The following is a 19,251-nucleotide window of genomic DNA, read 5'->3' as shown; positions in this document are numbered from 1 at the left end:
GAATGGTGTCGAAGGCCTTTGCAAGGTCTAGGTAGGCTGTGTGTACCACCTTTCCCTCATGTATAGCCTTGGTAACTGTCAGAAAGAAGTCCACCAGGTTTTGGAGGCATGATCTGCCCTTAACAAAGCCAAACTGGGAAGGGTACAGTGTTTGTAGGTCCTCAATGTCTCTGTTAATGAGTTCCATGATGATGCACTCCATAGCCTTACAGACCAAGCTAGTCAGGCTTATAGGGCTATAGTTCCTGGGGTCTGTTGTGGCTCCACCTTTGTGGAGTGAAATAACCATTGCTGTGCACCACTCTATGGGTATGTAGCCTGTGGAGAGGCTGAGTTTGAACAGTGTGTTTAGGTGAGGGGTTAGTTTATCTTTGAGCTTGTGTAGGATGCAGCCTGCGACACCGTCTGGTCCCATTGATGCTGTGTTTTTGACTTTGGAGAGGGCTGTTTTAACCAAATTGTCTGTGATTTCAGGGGCTCTACATCCTTCCGGTATGGTTATGGGCCCTTTTGTGGGTGAGAGGGGGGGGGTGATGTTTGCACTGAACCTGTCTGCCTGGATGTTGGCGATATCAGTCGGTTCAGTGTATTTTGTGCCATTCTGCACTAACTCCGAGCAGATCTGAGCATTGCCACTTAGATTCTTGACATAGCTAAAGAATGCCTTGTGGTTATCTTTGGAGTCCTTGGTAATTTTTCTTTCAAAGCTAGCCTTGGATGATTTTATGAGGGATCGTTGTTTCTTGCTGATACTGATCAGGGATGTCTTCCCTTCTTGGGATTTTACTCTTTTCTGTATTAGTTTCCTCCTTCTATTGTATAGCCTATTTATGGCAGGGGTCCACCAGACTGGTTTCCTTTTCTTGGAGGAGTGAGTTTTGGTTTTGCTTGGGATAGCACGATCCATGCATTCTTGTTGGTGCCTGTAGAATGCATTAGTAAAGGATTTTTCAGCTTCGACAGTGTTATCCTTTAGCATGGGGGCTTTGAAACTTTCGACCTCGGTCTTAAGTAATGTGAAGTTGCTTTTGAAAATTTTTCACAGTGGTTTCCTTGACCAGGGGTGGGGGCAGAATGTGGATATCCATAGTGATTTGTTTATGGTCAGATCTAACCAGCGAGGGGTTGACCTCCGTTGTGTAACACCAGTCACCCATGTTAGTGATGACCAGGCCCAATATGCTGTCACCTCTGGTGGGAGTGTTGACCAGTTGATCCAGGGCATTTGAGTTTATAAATTCTAGGAAATGTTGGGCAAGGGAGTTAGTACTTGAGTAGTTCTCCCAGTTAATGTTTGGGTAATTGAAATCACGCAATATTAGGGTGTTTGGTAGGACCTTTATGTTACCCAGTGTTTCCAGAAATGTGGAATGGGGGTACTGGGACATGGTGGGTGATCTGTAGCAAGCTACAATTTGAATTGCAGTTTTGCCCATTGTTAGTTGCACGTGGATGATATCTGAAGCATTGTGCTGTGTCACTAACCTGGAGGTGTGGATATCCTTGATGAATATGGATACGCCCCCGACTTTTGTATTTCGGTCCGGGTTCTGTGGCTGAAATGTATGGTATGAGCTGTAGCCTCGTAATGCTGGAGTGCTCTCTAGAGCCTTAAACCAGGTTTCTGTTACTGCACATATATCGATTTTCTCCATAATGAGGAGTGCCTTGAGTGTATGCATTTTGAGGTTTAGACTTCTGGCATTGAGTAGCATTATCCTCAGTTTTTTGTTACTTGTGCTATTTACAGCGGTGGGTTTGTCTTTTGAGCCTTGCCTAAAAAAGGCACTATGGGGTGGCAAGAGCCTTGGCCAGTATTCTAAAGCCTAAGGGTGACAGATGCAAGATGTCTCTAGCAAAGCAGCGTGGCTTGTCGAGCATGTCATCCCAGGTGGACAGACACTGGATCCCCTTTGAATGACACCAGAAACTTAGCCAATTGTTGACATTAATAATTTTTTCTTTATACCATGGTATCATTCTTGATGAGGGCAGGATGCTAGTCAGGGTCAGAGTCCTACTGGCCTGGGCTACATGATCAGAGAGCTCTTCCAAGTCTTTTTTCATGTAGTCCAGGGAGGTACAGCTCAGGTCATTCACACCAACATGGACAATGACAGAGTAATATTTGTACTTGTTCTGGAGTGACCTGAGTGCTTGTGTTATGTGGCAGATCCTGACACTCAACAGGCAGCTAACAGTAACCTTCTCTTTGTTCAACCTAGTGAATGAGACGTCAGTGTGCCTTACTATAGAGCCCCCTATTACTACTGTGTTGGGTATGTTATTTTGCCTTAAGGGCTGTGATTGCATGGCACATTGGATTTGTGAAGTATGTGTTTCATGGTTTGTGTTGGGGGTGGAGGCTGCTTGGATATCTGCTTTGGAAGTCTCTGTTGCTTTTGCAGGTTTTTGTTTAGAGCCTCCGAGTATGTTTTCATGTATTTATGTGTATTTTTAGCCGGTGCTGCTTTAAAGGATCTATGTGAGACTAGTGGTGTGATGGTATAGTGGTGGTCTCCTCTTGACTGTCTGATCCAGTCTTGGGTTGAGAGAGCTTAGCCTCCAGTTTGGTTGTATAATTGCATCTCTTACATGTATTAGTGTTTGGTGGTAGGAGGAAAGGGTTGTCTGTGCACATGAGGCAGTTGTAACATTGCCTCAAAATGCCCATATTCACCAGATGGACTGGAGAGTACACCTGAAACTGCCCTTTGGGCATGCCTGGATAGGTACAGTGAACTGTTCTGATTTGCTGTTAATGTCAAATAGAGAGCCTTGTCCTTCTGTACAGTATAAGGGGTGGGGTCTAGTGCTAGGATTTATAAGTGCTTGCTATGAGATTTGAGCAAATGCCGGGCTGAAAAATGTATGATTTGAGTGCTTAAGTTGAAAGTTTGTCTAGTTCCAAGGGAAAAATTGAAGAGGAAACTTTGTGGAGCTGGGAATAGTTATACCCTAGCTAACCGGCGCTGTACAGTCATATTGATAGCTGTAGAGAGAGATCTGTGCCCACTCATATTATGAAAAGACAAACTTAGAAGATAAGCCACACTGGTGGAATCACAATATCAATTGGTTATACAACAAAAGAAAAAAATGTTGGCCAAGCATAAGAGGAGCAAAGCTATTAATACAAAAAAACCCTGACCAATCACTGAGTGAGTCAATTAATACTTCAAAGGTTATATTTTTAGAAGAAATAGCTTTTTAGGCAAAGGACAACAACAAAGCTTTCTACAGCTATGTCTGTAACCTCAGAGGAAATGCATAACAGTGCACAGAACTTACTGTAATTGGCATCACCCACACTGAAACAGAGGTCATTGCCAACCTTTTGACTGTCAGGTTCAGCTCAAATTCCTACCCCCCACTCCCCCCAGTAGTCCAAAGGAAATATCACATAACACAATCCCCCCAACCATTACTAGGGAACAGGTCATCAATGTACTTTCCAAGGTCAAAAACACTACATCAATGGGATCTGATAACATCCCAGGATGTTTAATAAATAGCATGAAATATGACCTTCCTAGTCAACTTGAATCACTTTTCAACTGGAGCTTTAATGCAGGGTTTTGTGCCCAAAGAACGGAAGATGGCTACAGTCATTCCCCTGCACAAAGGAGGTCCAACCACTCATCTGGGTAACTACAGGCCCATACGTCTTATCAGCCTAATATGTAAGGCCATGGATAGAATTATAATAGACATTATAAATGAGGACACACATAGCCTGCAAACGCTGGACCCATCACAGTTTGGCTTTGTTAAAGAAAGGTTATGCCTTTTAAATCTAGTGGACATTTTGAGAGAGTCACCAAAGCACTGGATGAAGGCAAGACTGCACACAACTTACTTCAACCTGGCCAAGGCTTTTGATATAATACCCCACTCAGGTATTATAGACAAACTCATGCATTTAGGTATAAACCTTTTTATCACCCTCTGAGTAGCCAATTGGATTACTGATAGGACCCAGGAGGTCAAAAATAGGTTTGGCCATCACCATCAAGAGGCCATTCACTATCTGAGTTCTACCGGGCTCGCTACTGGGCATGTTCCTTTTTGGAATCTATTTCTCTGAATTGGAAGCAAATGCTAAAGGCTTATGGCTGACTAACTTTGCCAATGATTGCAAGTTTGGGGTTATCATCAACTCCCCTGCAGACACTAGCAGTCTTCAAGAAGATCTACCTCTGATTAACAAATGGTGCCAAAACCATGATCGTAAACATAATGCTAGAAATGCATAATTGTACCCTTTGGGAAGTCAACCATCGTGGATAATTAACATGTTGATAATACACCACTAACATCTGACCCAGTGGTCAGGGATCTGTGTACACACATAGACAGTGCCTTAACATCAACCACCAAGTGGCCACAGTGGTGAGGAAATCCTTATATGTTGTGCAACGTCTAAGGATGAGCATGGCATCTATGTCTAAAGAGGTCATTATCTCACTGTACTCTGCCCTTATCAGACCAATCATAGAGTACAATGCTCCATTTGGTACATACTTGACCAGGCATCTACAGCAATTAGAGCGATCTCAAAGGTTCCTTACAAAAAGAATACAAGGCATAACAAACCTGCCTTATGCAGAGCAACTTAAAGCCCTTTCCCTCTACTCACTCTCCTATAGATAGCTGAGGGGTGACCTAGCCTGGCTAACAAGGCATCCAAAAACCCCATACTTATGACTCTCCTACATATTTGTAAGTTAAACAGTACCAGAAATATAAGGTCTATGGATCTGAATTTTGTCTGTGACTTAAACAGAATATGCTAGAGAGGCAGATATGTGTTCCAGAGACTGCCCCTCCTATGGAACAGGCTTTCCATCCATGTTAAGTGGAGTTCATCTACTTCCCAGTTTAAGCACAACCTAGACAAGTAGATGGAGAAAAGGAAATTTGCATCAGGCCTGAAACAGAGGCATCTTATAAATGCCTGGCCCGCAATGTCCTTTTTGGATACAGGACATTACTATTCTCTCCAGAAAACTTGGCTAGTATTAGAAATGCCCCCACGGGTCATTAGCCTAGTAACAGTCTATGAATCTATGAATGATTGCTATGATTTACAATAATGCATTTATTATACAAGCACCAATATATGTAGACTTTCCAACAATGTAACATTATGAACATGGTGTTCTGCTCTGATATACAGGTTCTATGCAATGACAGTTCTGCTCATAGTAAATATGTTACATAGTATCACAACAAAGTGAAAGCAAAAGATTATTTGGGTCAAGTGTTAAAAAATAAAATTTTTAAATAAACTTTCAGAAGTGCAACTTTTCCTTGTACTCTTTAAGTGAGTAGAATTGTATTTTTGAATATAGCTACATGCAATTCACTGAAACAAAATATATACTGTCATAATTTCACATCTGATACATACAGCTTTGTACTAAAGTTTTGACTTTTTAAGAAGCCTCCACAGTCATAACGTAAGTGATTCATATCATAAAAGAATGTTAAATGTTAAATATTATAATTTGTTAATCCTCACTAACCCAAATATGTTACTGTCATATGCCCATTGGACATAAAGCTAATTGTATGAACTATGTCAGCATTTTTATCAAAATCAATTGCATGATGTCTTTTTTTTCCTAGAGTGGGGAAAAAAAGCAGAAAGCCATCACACAGCTGCAGAAAAAAAAATCTTTCCATCATACCCTCAAAAATTATCATCTTACTGAGGTATAAAACTTTAAGCATGCAAGAAGCCAAGCAATGGCCTATGCTTGCCACTCATTTTATGGGTACAGGCAGACTAGCTCTTTCCTCCTTTTCACAGTTCAAGTAGCTGTGGAATTTGCAACTGGTGTTTGTTTTGTGTGTATATCAAAATGGAATGAGGAGTGAAGCTAGCCAGTCTGAACAGGAACAGTAACAGCCTCACATACAATCTGACCTGGAAGATGGTACCCAGTCAGTGTTTATAACAATGAAAGAAGTGTGCATCTGCTTCCACCATGCAATAGAAAACCAAGTAATGGCAGTGAGATATCTATCTGCTTTCTTCTGCTGGGAAGAAGGTGCATCTCTTTCATTAGACTAATTTAACTAACTATGTAAATATTTTCTTCTGCACATATTTTATGAGAAAGCATAGATATCAGGCTGTATGCAGCACTCTTTCACTCTCTTTCCTAAACATGTCGGCATGTGAGCAGATAACACTTAGCTGGAAAGAATTCCTTTGCCTGATGATGCTGTATCTTTCCCGAATGTTTACTAGTTTACTAGATGATCCTTTTGAGAGGAGAATTGCACTGCAAGAATGTTGGGGGTCTATATTATATAAACAAATGAGTAAAATCTTGACTCTCCTTTGATTGAACCCTATTTCCTAAAGCTCCACAACATTGAACCGTGAAATCACTAATTTCTTTCCAAAGAAAAGAAATCGGTAGCCAAACATGCACACCACATTACAACAAACACTATACAAGTGGAGGGGCTTCACCCCCACATCCCCCAACTAAATATACTAACTCCGAGATCGCACTGCAGTCAAGAAAAGAGCAGATTTAACAGAACAGCCAACTGATTTCTTTCCCTTGGAAAGAAATCGGTGATTTGGCCATTCGATGTTGTGCAGCTTTGGGAAATAGGGGCCTATCAAAGGTGAGTCGAGATTTTACTTGTTTGTTTATATAATATAGACTCGAATGTTGGTTTTCAGTAAAATGCAGCATAACAGAAAATACTTTGTGTTGCCCATGGCTGTATTAGTAGCACTTCAATAACTATGGCAGCTTTTATGCTATTGTTTAAGATATAGCAGTAAAGCTCTGATGTGATTCAAACAGAATTATTTCAGCCACTGTGTTTCTGTGGTGGTAAATCATAGCAGTTTTGCTCATTAGCATTAGAAAATCTCCTGTTGCTGAAGTAATGAGCTGTGCATATACTTGAATGCAAGCCAAAATACAAGATTCTCAAATCACAAACTTAAACTTCATGAATACTCCCTCTTTATCCTGCATACTACTAAGAGTCAGAAAAGATGCAGTTGTACTCTACATCAAAATTGTAGCCCTGACTTAGACCTCTTAGCATACAAAGTAGAAATGGTTGTCTGTCATCATACCCTACTTAAATGTTTATGTTCTATCATGCCAAATTTGCATGGTAATCCACTTCTGTCATTAATATTCGGAGATGTCTGAATAACTGAGTTTATGTGATGGGATTCATTATCCTGCTAGTTTCATGAAGTATACTTAAATCCCATAGGGAATACTAAAAAAAAAAAAAAAAAAAAAAAAAACTACATCCCAGACAGCAGCTACTAGCATGATGAAACCACACATATGAAGAAACATCTGAAAACACACATCTAAGTTATTCTTAAACTGTCTTTTGAGGAATTTAGATTATGGACAACCAAGCATAAAACTATTTTTTTATACCAGATTGTCAAGAAATTATTTGTGGCAGGGTAAAGCTCCTGACACATAAGACGCTAAAGACAAAAGACCAGTCAGCCAACATCACACTTAAAGGGAAATTAAGAAGAGGGTGGTGGAAGGAAAAAAAAAAGAAAAAACAAAGGCAAATAATTAGTACTCCAGCTCAAAAGGAGAGTGTGGTGCCTAGCTCAGAATGACAACTAACACAATGTGTATTTTGGCTATTCAGAATTCAATCATTCAGCTATCTGTAAAGAAAGAAAAATATTTACACCAAGAAGACAAATTATTTCACTTACAATGTGTTTCATGGCAGGTTCGCAAAATAATTCCTGATGCAGTACTGCCAGTAAATCTCCCACACCAGCTCTTAAATATAAACAAAGAGGAAATGGCCAAGATGATATAAATCATGAAACCTACAGGAATTTAGTATGGGTGAAATGTCAGTGGATATCTATTCAGCTTCAACAACAGCAGTCAACTATGCCAGCTAACAGTACTGACTGGACATAAACAGAAAAAAAAAAACAATATTAAACAAACAACCCAATTACAACACTGTGCTTTCAAAATGAATTGATGTTAAACATGCAAAGAACAGGACCACCAATCTGGTATAAAAATTGGTAGCAAAATCTAATGACAGTCAAGTTCCACATATCCCATAAAACAGAAGAGAAAAAAAAACATTAATGGAAAACTGCCACTCTTAATAAGAGTACATTGGATATGTGTTAGTGTAATACTTGAAGTATGAACAATAACCTAGAATTGCTTGTTTATGATTACGTAGTTAGCAGAACATATCTTTCATTATTAGTTCGTATAACTATGCTAATGTACTTTGCTACTCTTTGTAATTTTATTTATTTATTTTGACATCTGTTAACCATGTATGTCAAGCTGAGCATTTGCCCTTTTTCAGTGGATGCCTAGGGAGACAAATCTCCATACAGAACAAATATTATTCAGAGGTAACAGAAAGTACAGAAAACTTCAGTAACATGAAATAAAATATAGGAATAGCTATAGCTACATTAAAATCTCAATATACAGTACAGAATTAATAGGCATACAAGCAGCAAAACAAACAAAACAGTCTACAAGCCTTGACGCAAGGAAAATATGAAGTAGATTACTGCTGAGAAAGGGATAGGAGTGGTAGGTATAAGAAGGAATAGAAAGTCTAAAAATGAGTAGCTAAAGTACTTGTCAATGATACTGTGAAGGAAGAAGACACATATGAGTCACAGGAGACAGATGGGCATGTGGATAAGATGAAGACAGGGGAATAGAAACCATACCTAAATAGGTTCATATACAGAGGGAAGAAATGGAAGAGACAGATGCAAGAAGGAGTAGTGGGAGCAGAGTAAAGCAGAGCATTAGAAATAAAGACAGGAATAACAGGGGGAGATTGGAAGGTGAAATCATCATAGCAAGTGAGGAGAGTGGGACAAGTGTAGGGGATATGAGTAGTTATGTTGGATTTTGGCAGGAGCAGTGCCATGACTTCCATAGAGATTCTTTTAATGCCTTTTTGAAGTTGAGGGTGGTGGTTATAGTTCTGATGATAAGAGGTAGTCTGTTCCAAGCTTTGGCAATGGAGTAGCTGTATTGGTATTGGGTGATTATTCTTTTGAACTTGGAGATTTCCAAGAGAAACTGGTCAGACCTCCAGAGAAAGTGATTAGGAGTTTAGAAGGAGATGAGGATGAAATGGTGGGGCAGGAGGTACTTTGTACTTTTTATTTATCAGCTTTAATGTTCAGGTTATGTGTAGTGCTGCTGGTCCTTGAGTTTTTGTAATAAAGCTGCAAAATCATATATATACATGCACACATGTAGCTTCAAATACAAGAATAAATTCAATCATTCATCATTTTCTAATTAAGAAGTACATGTCTTATGAGAACACATGGATCTCCAGAAGCTAGCAGTCATAAAAGAGGAGTTTTTCTTATATAACAAATTATTCATATTTTGTGCTTGCTGCAGAATATGCCACAACAAAGGAACTGCAAGTGAAAAAAATAAATTAGGAGGACCATAAATTCTGCCTTTTGTCATACAAAAATGTTAGTTCCACCTATAACATGTCTGCGCATATTACAGTTAAAACATTTCAACATTCCTCTTCTGTTACTGATTGGTGCATTACTAATGTTAAATTCAAGCTTTTTCTTAGTGAATTTAGGTTTATCTTAAAAGAACAAATCGTGGGCAGCTGAAAAAAATATCCAGTAGTTAATGGCAATCTGCATAACGTATTCACTATCAACTAAGTCGGGGGGGGGACTAAAAACATTGCAATTTTCTATTTATTTATACTATATGGCGGGTATATATTGAAACATTGAATGCTGAAAACAGTGAACGATGTTTCATCGACACATTTTCAGCAAAAGCTGAAAATGTCAAAACCACAGAACAGCGATTTCTTTCCTAGAGAAAGAAATCGCTTTTCCAACCAAAAAAAGAAAACATTAAACACTTCTACACACATACACACGTACCCTAACCCTAATTGTAACCCCCAAAAAAAGCAAACAACTAAATAATCATATGCACGTAACCCAACCATACATCTAACAGAAAAAAAAACAGTAAACATTTTAAAACATATGCACTTACCTTATCCGCACCTTAACCCTAAGGTCAGTAACCCTGAGGTCAGGCTTAAACTCTGAGCTTTGGCCAGCTAAAACCTACATGCAATCAACTGGACATATAAGTGAATTTAAGTAAATATTTATCTGCACTTTTTTCAAATAATGCAGCATTTAAATTGATTTATTTGTGTTGCATTGAATACTATCTAGCTGGAAGTTGTGGCTCTGTTTCTTCAGTTAATGCTTGTTAGAATTCCTAAATAGCCAGTGATAAGTGGGGGTAGTTCAGTTCATTGTTATTCAGTTTCTGCCTTATATAAGTGGTACATTTTGGATTATTTTCTGCTTAAACTCTGAGCTTTGGCCAGCTAAGACCTACATGCAATCAACTGGACATATAAGTGAATTTAAGTAAATCTTTATCTGCACTTTTTCAAATAATACAGCATTTAAATTGATTTATTTGTGTTGCATTGAATACTATCTAGCTGAAAGTTGTGGCTCTGTTTTTTCAGTTAATACTTGTTAGAATTCCTAAATAGCCAGTGATAAGTGGGGGTAGTTCAGTTCATTGTTATTCGGTTTCTGCCTTATATAAGTGGTACATTTTGGATTATTTTCTGCTTAAACTCTGAGCTTTGGCCAGCTAAGACCTACATGCAATCAACTGGATGTATAAGTGAATTTAAGTAAATCTTTATCTGCACTTTTTTCAAATAATACAGCATTTAAATTGATTTATTTGTGCTGCATTGAATAGTATCTAGCTGGAAGTTGTGGCTCTGTTTTTTCAGTTAATGCTTGTTAGAATTCCTGAATAGCCAGTGATAAGTGGGGGTAGTTCACTTCATTGTTATTCAGTTTCTGCCTTATATAAGTGGTACATTTTGTATTATTTTCTGCTTAAACTCTGAGCTTTGGCCTACATGAAATCAACTGGACGTATAAGCGAATTTAAGTAAATCTTTATCTGCACTTTTTTCAAATAATACAGCACTGCAGGAACAGGGCTCAGTTTTGAGATTTTTTTACTGGTTAATTGAGTAATTTGTTTAAAAGCCTTTTCTGATTGCTTGTAGTCAACTAAAGCTGTTTATGTGTATTTTTTACTGTTTGTAGTCATTAAAGCTGTTGTAAGTGTATATTTTACTGTTTTTGCCTTATCATTTCAAAAAAAAATTGTCCTTGTTTCCCACCTTTCTAAGCTAGTAAAGTCCAGTTTTCAGGCTAGTGCTGAATTCAGGGCTGTGTTACAATTTTCTGAGTTGCCCATACCTTACTTGGATAGAGAGAGGTTTCTCTGTTCACCTGTGAGAGATGAAGCTTTGAGCAGCCATCTGCCCCTGAAGGAGTGGTTCCAGCCCAGAAGTTAGTAGTTTACAGGCCATTTTGGGCTAATTTCTATTTCTTTAATTTCCCTGCTGTAAAAACCATGTTTGCACAGTTTTGCAAATCTGGGTAGCGCCGGTTAGCTATGGCTAAATTTATCCCAGCTCCACAAAGTCTCCTCTTCAGTTTTTGCCTTGAAAGTAGTCGAACTCTCAACCTAAGCACTTAAAAATCATCCTACAGTCCAGCACTTGCTCAGACCTAATAGCAAGCACTAATATACCCCAACACTTGATTGCCCAGCAGGGCAAGGCTCATTATTCACCCCTCACCAACCAAGTGACTAAGCAGCTCACCCTACTTTTCAGGCATGACCAAAGGGCAATTTCAGGTATACCCTCCAGTCCAGCTGGTGAACACGGGTATCCTGAGGCAATGTTACAACTGCCTCATGTACACAGACAACCCTCTCCTCCTACCACAAAACATTAACTTATGTGAGAAATGCAATTATATAGCTAAATTGGAGGCTAAGCTCTCTCCACCCAAGACTGGAATAGGCAGTCATGAGGAGAAGGTTAACACTTGCACCACACCTCCAGCCTGACATATCATACTAAATCAACACTGGCAAAAAATACACATAAATACACAAAATCATACTCGGAGGCTCTAAATAAAAACTTGCAAAAGCATCACAGACCTCCAAAGCAGACACCAAAAACACCTGCACCTCCTGTCACAAACCAGACAACACATAAAACACAAAATCAGTGTGCCACACAATCACAGCCCTTAAGGTGAAATAACATACCTAACACACTAGTAATAGGTGACTCTATAGTCAGGCACACTGACGTCCCACTCACTAGGCTGGACAAGGAGAAGGTTGCTGTTAGCTGCCTGTCAGGAGCCAGAATTCGCCACATAACACAAGTACTGAGATCACTCCAGATCAAGTACAAATATGACTCTGTCATTGTTCATGTTGGTGTGAATGACCTGAGACATACCTCCCTGGACTACATGAAAAGAGACATGGAAGAGCTCTCTGATCATGTAGCCCAGGCGGGTATGACCCTGACCCTGAATAGTATCCTGCCCTCACCAAGAATGATACCGCAGTATAAAGAAAAAATGATCAATTTTAACAACTAGCTAAGCTTCTGGTGTCATTCAAAGGGAATCCAGTGTCTGTCAGCCTGGGACAACATGCTCGACAAGCCTCGTTGCTTCGCAAGAGATGGCTTGCACCTGTCACCTCTAGGCTTTCGAATACTGGCCAAGACTCTTGCTGCCCCAATAGTGCCTTTTTTAAGCAAGGCTCAAAAGTCAAACTCACCTCGGTAAACAGCACAAATAAAAAGAAATTAGGGTTATGCTACTCAACGCCAGGAGTTTAAATCTCAAAATGCACATGCTCAAAGCACTCCTCAGTATGGAAAACGTTGACATTTGTGCAGTGACTGAAACTTCGTTCAAGGCTCCAGCACTACCAGGCTACAACTCATGCTACACATTTCGGCCGCAAAACATGAACTGAAACACAAAAGGAGGGGGTGTATCCATATTCATCAAGAATAGCTACACCTCCAGGTTAGTGGCGCAGCATGATACCTCCGAGATCATCCATGTGCAACTAACATCAGGCAAATATGCAATGCAAATTGTGGCCTGCTACAGATCACCCTCCATGACCCAAGACCACCACTCCGCCTTTCTGGAGACACTGGAAAACATGAAGGTCCTACTGAACACCCTGATAGTAAGTGATTTCAATTACCCTACCTTTAACTGGGAAAACTACTCAAGTACAAACTCCCAGGTCCAGCACTTCCTGGAATTTATCAACTCAAATGCCCTGGATCAGCTGGTAAACTCCCCTACCAGAGGTGAAAACCTATTGGACCTGGTCATCACCAACATGGGCGAACCATCTCTGGTTAGATCAGACCATAAACTAATCACTCTGGATGTCCACACCACACCACCACCTCCAACCAAGGAAATCACAGTGAAAAAATTTCTATAGCAAGCTTCACCTTACTTAAGACAGAGGTGGTAAGTTTCACAACCCCTACCCTAAAGGATAACAGTGTCCAAGATGCAGGAAACTTTACAAATGCACTCTATGAGCACCTACAAGGATGCATGGATCGTGCCATCCCTAGCAAAACCAAGACTCACTCCCCTAAGAGAAGGAAACCAGTCTGGTGGACCCCTGCCATAAAGAGGCTATACAATAGAAGGAGGAATCTAGTTCAGAAAAAAACAAATCCCAAGAAGGAAAGACATCCCTGATCAGTATCAGTAAGAAACTAAGGTCCCTCATAAAATCCTCCAAGGCTAACTTTGAAAGAAAAATAGCCTAGGATTTGAAAGATAACCACAAAGCTTTCTTTAGCTATGTCAAGAATCTAAGTGGCAACTCACAGATATGCTCTGAGCTAGTGCAAAATAACACAAAATATACTGAACCCACTGATATTGCCAACATCCTGGCAGATAGATTCAGTGCAAATTTCACCCCCCTCTCACCCCCAAAAGGGCCCACAACAATAATGGAAAAGTGTAGTGTCCCAGAAATCACAGATGCACAGGTGAAAACAGCCCTTTTAAAAGCCAAAAGCACAGCGACAATGGGGCCAGATGGTGTCCCAGGCTGCATCTTGCATGAACTACAGAATGAACTAACCCCCCACCTAAACACATTGTTCAACCTTAGCCTCTCCACAAGCTACATGCCCATAGAATGGTGCACAGCAATGGTTATTCCACTCTACAAAGGACCCTGGTAACTGATCTGCAAGGCTATGGAGCACATCATCATGGAACTCATTAACAAAGACATTGGGAACCTCCAAACACTTGACCCAACCCAGTTCGGCTTTGTTAAGGGCAGATTATGCCTACTAAACCTGGTTGACATCTTTGAGACAGTCAACAAGGCCATAGATGAGGGGAATGTAGTTCACACAGTCTACCTTGACCTCGCCAAGGCTTTTGACACCATTCACCACTCGGGAATTATAGAAAGACTCACCAGCCTGAACATAAACCCCTACGTCACGAAATGGGTTGCCAACTGGCTTACAGACAGAACTCACACGGTAAGAATAGTGGGCTCCAGGTCTGACTCTAAACCAGTCACAAGTGGTGTCCCACAAGGCTCGGTCCTGGGACCCCTACTGTTCAGCATATATTTCTCAGAAGTACAGGCAAACACAGGAGGAGTATGGCTAACCAAGTTCACCGATGACTGCAAACTGGGAGCCATAATTGACTCACAGGCTGACACAGACATTCTCCAAAAGGGCTTTACTGAGATGGACACCTGGTGTCAAAGTAATGGTCTCAAGCTAAATGCCAAAAAAATGCATAAGTCATCCCATTTGGGAAAAACAAAACACCCATGAATTACCACATAGGTGGCTGCCCCCTTAATACAAAAGAGGTAATAAGAGATCTGGGGACCCAGGTAGATAGTAATCTCTCCTTTTATAATCATATTGCCAAAGTAGTTAGGAAATCCTTCTATGTAGCCCATCTAATTACTAAAGGATTCGCATCTAGAAATAAAAGAGGTTATAGTGCCCCTTTACTCATCACTCTTCAGACCCATCATAGAGTACAATGCCCCATTTGGGATGTACCTCACAAGACACTTCCAACAGCTGGAAGGACCACAAAATTACCTCACCAAGAGGATTACTGGCCTCAAACATATGTCCTATGCAGCCCGACTGGAAAAACTCCAGCTGTACTCAGTTGCATATTGCTTACTCAGAGGTGATCTCTGCCTGACTTACAAAGTCATGTCCAACTCAGAATTGATGGACATGCTCCACCTAAAGAAATCCAAGTCACTGTGAGCCACTCGCTCTAGTGAGCTAAACCTCACCACAACAATAAATAGAACATGCTGGAGGGATAGATTCCTGTCACAGAGACTCCCCATGCTTTGGAACAAAATTCCTAAATACATTAGGCAGAGCCCCTCACTAACACTCCAAGAGAAATCTTGAAGAGTGGATGGGTAACAGAAAATACACCCCTGGGATCACTTCATTGGCTCTTCTTGAGAGAGGCTCAGTTAATTAATCAATGAGGCGGTGAAAGCTGACACACTCTGGCTAGGCTTATAAATGCCCTCTGGCAGATAGCCTAGTACCTACCTATGCATCTATGAACTCTTTCAAATTTATGTAAACAGCTCCAAACACATGCACATGTACATTAACCCTAATTCTACCCCCCAAAAACAAAAGTAAACAGCTGAAAACACATACACATGTAACTCAACCATACATCTAACACAAAAAAAAGCAGTAAACACTTTCATACATATGCACTTACCTTAACCCACACCCTAACCCTAAGGTCAGTAACTTTTGCACATTCATGCTCGGGAGCTATAAAGGACAAGGGACCACACTGCACTGCAGGACATGGCAAAGCAACAAAGTGGTCAAGGAACTTTTTTCCCAGGGAAAGAATTCTCTGAACAGCCACTTTGCTGTTTTGCCCGTTTGCTCTGTATGTGTCGATGAAAACGCATTCGACAAAATGCATTTTCGTCATTCTAATGGGAACCCCTATATGGCTTATTCTTTCAGTTGTGTTTCTTGTTAAAATAATTATTTCCCTTTTGACCTGTTCCAAAGTTTTCTGTGGATACCTCCTGAATTTGAGTTTAGCAAGTAGTCTATCCATTATTGTCTCCGCTTCAGTGTGTGTTGAAATGAAATTGTGAATCCTAAGGCACTGTCCTTTTAATATATTTTCTTTAGATAGTTGAAATGCATAAGAGGTAATACAATAAGTAATTTCTACACACTGGTTTTGAATGGACTTTTGCTTCAATATTTCTAAGTGAAATCTCCTTCCAAATGCTTAAACATAAATAGTAAATTTCTATTGTGTTTGTTGTACTTGAAAGCAAGCAAACCAAGCAAATCATCATCCTCATTGTTTTTTCCCCAATCTCTCTCTCTCTCTCTATATATATATATATATATATATATATTTTTTTTTTTTATATATAGATATAGATATAGATATATGTGTGTGTGTGTGTGTGTGTGTGTGTGTGTGTGTGTGTGTGTGTGTGTATATATATATATATATATATATATATATATATATATATATATATATATATATATATATATGTATATATAAAATTAATGTCTTTAAAGACTTCATGGTGATATAAAAATTATGTTTCCAGTAAGATGTGACCAAGATGGAATAGTTTTGAGCCACAGTGACTTCCACAGCCACTCTCCTTGAATTTAATTTTTATGGAACACAAAGAAATTGTTTCTTTAACACATGCTCCATACATTCTGATAAAAAGATAATGTTTGTTAATGAATGTTCATTTGCTGTCATCATCTAACTAGTCATCAGGGGCAGCTCATGGTACCGGACTGCTGAGCTGCAGCCTACCCCCAAGTTTCTCATAAAAATAAATAAATAAATAAATAAATAAAGAGTTTAATTACTATTTTTTACACACTAATAGCAGTTTGAACTGCAAACTACTGTGTAATGCTAAAGATGCGATGTGACCCGTAACTTGTAGCTGAGTGTATTTGTGCTTGAGTTCCAATAAAAAAAAAATCTATACCCAGGATTCAATAAAATCCATGTATGGTCCGTGTAGAGCCTACATGGAATGTATCCATGTACATGGCCACGGTTCCTCCTCAGCAGCATGCCAGCATATTTATTATGGCACTCTGCTGAGGGAGATCACAGCAACACAGATATTGAATCCATGTAAGACTGACTTTCCAGGCTGTCCCTTAATTCTGGACATGCCCAAAAAAATTCTGGACAGTTAGTAAGCATAGCACAATATCTTTTGGGCCATTAAACTGGACTGAAAAATTACCATTTATTTTATTTCATTAAATTGTAGTTTTATTACTTTTTTTTTAGTTATGTGCTTGTTTGTGCACTGTGGTGCATTGTTTGGTTTTTCACAAATATACATCAGACATCTGCTAGACATCTAAGAATAGAAACTGGATGCATTCAATGTTAATAATTTTTAATTGTTAAACATTTTTTTTTTTACTTTTCCTGTGCTTGTTTGTGCAATGTGACATGTCACTTAGCTAGGTGTAGCATAGTGTACTTAAGCAGTAGACATCCTCTAGACATCTAAAAATAGAAACTGGGTGCATTCGATATTACCCCTTTTTTTTTTACCTTTTCATGTGCTTGTTTGTGCAATGCAGCACGTCACTTAGCTAGGAGTAGTGAGGCATATTTAAGTAGTACACATCTGCTAGACAGCTAAAAATTCCTTCAATTGTTTTAAGTCTGCTGTGCTTAGCAACACGCAAACTCATGTGGCGAAGCTGCGTTAAGCTTACAGGCACCTTCCCAGTATATCTGCAGATATTGGAGTTCCCTTCCCTATCTCAGTGGCTAGATAGTTTGAGTCATGACCCACATTGTAGTAAATCGTGGGTTCTAGTCCTGGGTAGTAATGATCTTTACATACAGTGCTGTGTAACTTTGTCAGGTGACTGAAACATCAGTTAACTTTAAATTAAATAATTGTTACATTTAGAAATGGTTAGAAAAGCTATGTATTGCTAAACTTCAATTAAACATGGGTTTGCAAGTTTGGGCAATGGTAAGTGAAGCGATGCTGTTTTGAAAGTTACAGTATGACATGCAAGGGCAGGAATGCAGCCTATATAAAGGCCAATAGGCTGGAATGTTACATCATTCCTTGAAGCCCGACCTTGACTGTGGGTATGGCTGCTGGAATTGGTGAGGGAACAAGCTTTTTGGTGCAAAAGTGGGGTATGCAGGAGTCCAAAGGTTTTATTGGACTCCTGGTAGAGAGATACAGAACCTGGATGCTGCAGGTGAGTACGAGGACTCAGAGTGCAAGTCAGAGGCCTGGGATAAATTGGCCAGGGACCAAACCAGTGTTACTGGTATCCCCTGCATTGTTGAGCAGTGTTGTTACCACTATGATGACCTGAAGCATAGGAAGAGGGGAACCTTGGATGCCTGGGTCCAAGATGCTAGAGATGGATGGTCCCCACAGATATACAAGTATGTTTTCCAGTAATTTATAAATATACAAGCTGAATGTGTGCAAAACTGATATGTATAATGGTTTGCTTCTCTTACCACAGCTGCAGAACAGATGGCTTGCAATGTGCAGTCCCATGCTAGGCATCTGGCCAGGATGAGGCAGTATTTGGTAAGTAAGAAAATCATCAAAGTAATAACTTAATGCACAACTTAATAGTACAGTATAGTACGTTAAATGCAGATGTTGCAGTCCTAACAGTCATGTAGGAAATACCTAGGACATCCTACATCTTTATTAATGTGGGAGTGCATATCTGAAATGGTAAGGCAAATAAGCATGCAGTACTTTGTAGCATAGCTTCCAACCATCAGTTAATGTTGTGATCTGCCCAAATTAGGAGTCATGGTTCTGGTCTGCTCATTGTTTGAAGTATGCTGTAGGTTGCACTCAATAAAAAAACAGGGATATGGGTAAGGTTCATAGGTTCATAGGTTGGTACTAGGCTATCAGCCCTAGGGCCTATACAAGCCTAGCCATAACAATTCCCTGGCTATTTCTTTCCACACTATTTACTTCCCTGGACCCCTGTCTAGAAGGGCGACTGACGTGATCCCCGGGGTGAATTTCTTTCTCCCATCCAATCGTCAAGGTTCCTTTTGAAGAGGGCCAATGAGGCACTCTGCTTGACATGTATGGGCAATCTATTCCAGAGTCTGGGGAGTCTCTGGGTCAGGAACCTATCCCTTCAGCATGTTTTGTTTATTGTGATGACAAGGTTTAGATCCCTGGAGTGTGTGGCTCTGAG

This window comes from Protopterus annectens, chromosome 5.part0 (assembly GCF_019279795.1).
Source record: "Protopterus annectens isolate FY-2018-M chromosome 5.part0, PAN1.0, whole genome shotgun sequence".
NCBI lineage: Eukaryota > Metazoa > Chordata > Ceratodontiformes > Protopteridae > Protopterus > Protopterus annectens.
The sequence above is the reverse complement of the archived record's forward strand: the minus strand, read 5'-3'. Positions refer to the sequence as shown.